Genomic DNA, 4,048 nt, shown 5'->3' with positions numbered 1-4,048 from the left:
TTTATCCGTACATGGCCTTATGGTAGGTGCATGTACATGGCTTGGGTACTCCTGTCTCTTCTGGCACTGGCTCAGACTTGTCGGGCCAACCGGTGTTTAAGGTGACCCTTACCATAATAGTCCATAAGGAGCCCGCTCTAACTCTCTCTGGTTCGGGTCCTGCATAGTTAAACTGGGTCAACCATGTAATCAGACCGGGTTTAAGAAGTAGGGTATCACAGTCCTGCTAAGACCGACGGGCAGGGTGGCCTACCAAAGTAGGGTATCACAGTCCTGCTAAGACCGACGGGCAGGGTGGCCTACCAAAGTAGGGTATCACAGTCCTGCTAAGACCGACGGGCAGGGTGGCCTACCAAAGTAGGGTATCACAGTCCTGCTAAGACCGACGGGCAGGGTGGCCTACCAAAGTAGGGTATCACAGTCCTGCTAAGACCGACGGGCAGGGTGGCCTACCAAAGTAGGGTATCACAGTCCTGCTAAGACCGACGGGCAGGGTGGCCTACCAATTGAACTGCCGATTGGGCCCGTCAGTTGGGCCTGAGGGCCTTGCCCTCTCAGGCGGGTGCCCACAGGCAGGCCAAATGGCCCACCGGTCTTGGCGGGAAACTGCTGTTTCTTCCCCCAACGTCCCCCACCCTTTGGGGATTCAAATGGGGTTTTTCCAAACCCATTCTTCACACATTCAAGGTCTCATAAGATGGTTCTAACCTAGATGTAGGTTAGATTTAAGGAATGGGAAGCCATCTTACCTTCTTTGCCCAAGAACACCTTCAAAACCCCAAAATCACTTCCAATCATCAATGCTCTTGCAACCGTAGAAACCATTCTTCAAATCCTTCAAAATCAACACATAGATCATCTATTAAACCTTAGATTCATTATCTCAAGGGGGATTTACAAGATCTCAAGAAACCCTACCCAAATCAAGGATTTACTTGGGTATGGTGAAAGTTTAAGGAACCCAGCCTTTGCTCACCTCTAAACGTAGATCTAGTGTTGAAGATCACTCTTCCGGTGTCGGAATGGGAAGATCAAGCCTCGGCACCACTGAAATCCATCTCTTCTTCCTCTTCCTTCTCTTCTCCTCTTCTTTCCCTTCTTTTCTCTCTATTCTTTACTCTTCTCACCAAAGTACGAGTGTCATAAATAAGAAAAGAAAAAGAAAATTTTAAATGCTATTTATACTTCCTAAATAACTAAGAAATCACATGGATGGGTCACTCAGGTGGGTGGATGCGCCCACCTGTCCGCCCACCTGAGGGCCAAAACTTGGCCAACAAGTGGGATTTTGACAGAATTCGGCCCTCGACACGAATCTCACTCTTGGCATAAGATGTAATATACGTATGCGCCTTAAGATATGGCTACATACCTGCTTTATCCGTACATGGCCTTATGATAGGTGCATGTACACAGCTTGGGTACACCCGTCTCTTCTGGCACTGGCTCAGACTTGTCGGGCCAGTCAGTGTTTAAGGTCACCCTTGCCATCATAGTCCATAAGGAACCCGCTTTAACTCTCTCTGGTTGGGTCCTGCATGGTTAAACTGGGTCAACCGTGTAATCAGACAAGGTTTAAGAAGTAGGGTATTACAATTTCGGTAATTGATTAATGCATTACTGGTAGCCAAGAATGGTCTTTCTAGAATTATTTGGATCCCATCCTTGGTTGAGAAGGGCTTGGTATCTAACACAATGAAATCAACAAGAAAAATAAAATCCCACACCTTTAATAAGACATCCTCAACCATCCCTTTAGGAATCTTAACAGACTTATCTGCCAACTGAAGAGTAGTTCTAGTGGCTTTCAATTCTCTCAATCCTAGTTGCTTATACACATGGTAAGGTAAAAGATTTACACTTGTACCAAGGTCATGTAAGGCCTGCTCAATGTAGGTGTTGCCCATGACACAAGATATGGTAGGGCTCCCTGGATCCTTATACTTGGCTGCTATAGGCTGAGTAATTATGAACTAATGTTACCTGCCAAGAACGCTTTTTTGGATACACTGGTGATACATTTGTGAGTACACAAATCTTTCAGTACTTTTGCATAGGTGGAGATCTGGGATATGGCATCCAAAAGAGAAATGTTCACTTCAACCTTTTTGAAGACTTCTAAAATTTTATCTATGGAAGTAATTTTTTTTTTTTTGTTTACTAAGCAATTAGGAAATGGACAGGAGGAACATAAGGACTGTTAGAGATTTATCCTTTTTCAGAAGAATCATTTTTTGTTTCCTCAACTAAATCATCTTTAATTCAAAATAATCTTTAGGTTCATCAGACGAACCTAGAACAAGAGGCACACTTGTGTCCTCAACTGAAGGAGAGTTAACAGGAGTAATAGATGGGAAAGATTTAAGAACACTCTGTTGGTACTATCTTTCACTCCTAAGGGCATAAAAAACATTACATTGGTTAGAGAGCCCTTGTTGGGTCTGACCTTGTACTATATTTAGTGGTGCATTAGTTGGTGCTTGTGAACTATCAGGCTGATGATGCCTAGGGTTAGGCTCTGGTTGACTGGGTAAAGTTCCTTTCTCTCTCTCACGCATAATTGGGATAACTTGGGTGAGTTCTCTCGTAAGATTTTGATGGCTTGTTATGAGGAGGGCCATATTTTTTTCTAAGTCACTTATTCTACTTGTCTCTCCAGTGTTGGTAAACCCAAGGGGTTTCTGAAAAGATGATAGGAGAGGGGCCCTAGGAAAACTAGCCTGAGGTCCTATATTTGACCTAGAAAAAGTATTTTGAAAAAAAGATTATTGTGTAAAGGGAGGCCTTTGGGGTCCAGGTTGACCTTGATTATGAAAATTGGAAGGCCCTGTTTGGTTGTCCTTATTCCAAGAGAAATTTAGATGATTTCTCCATCCTAGATTGTAGGTGTTACTATATGGATTATTTTGGTATAAGACATTAATACAATCATTAGAAGTGCCCCCAGAGGTGTTGGGGCATTCTTCTATGACATGTCCAGGGGACGGGCACAAAGCACAAATCTTAACCAAATTGACTGATGATGGCTCTCTAGGAACAATAGCCTCAATCCTCTTGATTAGATATCCAAATGGGCTTGCTTGGCTACTATCTCATCCACAAAATATCATTTCCCTCCTATGGTTCTTTCACTCTCTTGGGTTGATTCCCACTCACTGGTTTTGTCAGTTAAGTCAAGCAATAATTCTCATGCCTTTCTTTCATTTGTAAAGGATGTGAATCCCTCAGGGGACATAGACTCTATCATTTGTTTAGTTGGGTAATCAGTACCCTCATAAATTATTTGACATAAATGCCATAAGTTTAGGCTATGGTGAGGGCATTCTTGGAATAGATCCTTGAATCTCTCCATAAGTTTGGAAAAGAACTCACTAGGCTTTTGCCTAAACTGAAGGATATCACTTCTAAGCTTATTGGTCTTGTGAGTTTGGAAATACTTCTTAAGGAAGACAACTGTGAACTATTCCCATGAGGTTATGGAATTTGTGGGTAACCCATACAACCACTTCTTAGCTTGGTCTTTTAATGCAAAAGCGATAAACTTAAGCTTAATAGCATCATCAGAACGCTATTGGATCTTAATTAGAACACATACCTCTTCAAACTTCCTTAGAAATAGGTATTCATGCTCAGAGGTCAACCCATGGAAGTGGACCAACATAGTGATGTATTGAGATTTGAGATCAAAATTATTGCCCTGGGCTTGTGGTAGAACTATACAGGAAGGTTGGGCTGTTCTAGCAGGGTAGAACCTATCTTTCAGAGATTTAGCTGAAGGGTTTTGATGTTGGTCTCCCATATTGAAAGGTTTTAAAGAGAGCAAACGTATATGGTAACTACTTATTGGATCTCTTCTTTCTAACCGATTCTTAGTATTACGTACTCACCTAACACTCATGCAATAGAAAACTACCCACAACTAGAGTAAGACAAGCACAAAAGAATAGATAGCAAAACTTTTTTTATGATTTTTTTATTTTTTTTATTTTTTTTTTTTTTTTTTTTTTTTTTTTTTTTTTTTTTTTTTTTTTTTTTTTTTTTTTTTTTT

At 41.5% G+C, this 4,048-nt stretch overlaps 1 non-coding gene across 1 annotated transcript; it reads left to right on the top strand.

Moving 5' to 3' along the window:
* The first annotated feature begins 3,305 nt into the window (after positions 1-3,305).
* Positions 3,306-3,412, top strand: LOC122065616. The gene has a single exon (XR_006136056.1). It is a non-coding gene; the product is annotated as a small nucleolar RNA R71 (small nucleolar RNA).
* The last annotated feature ends 636 nt before the right edge of the window (positions 3,413-4,048 follow it).

This window comes from Macadamia integrifolia, unplaced genomic scaffold (assembly GCF_013358625.1).
Source record: "Macadamia integrifolia cultivar HAES 741 unplaced genomic scaffold, SCU_Mint_v3 scaffold2068, whole genome shotgun sequence".
Lineage (NCBI taxonomy): Eukaryota > Viridiplantae > Streptophyta > Magnoliopsida > Proteales > Proteaceae > Macadamia > Macadamia integrifolia.
Note: the sequence above shows the minus strand (reverse complement) of the source record. Positions and strands in the feature narration are given on the sequence as shown.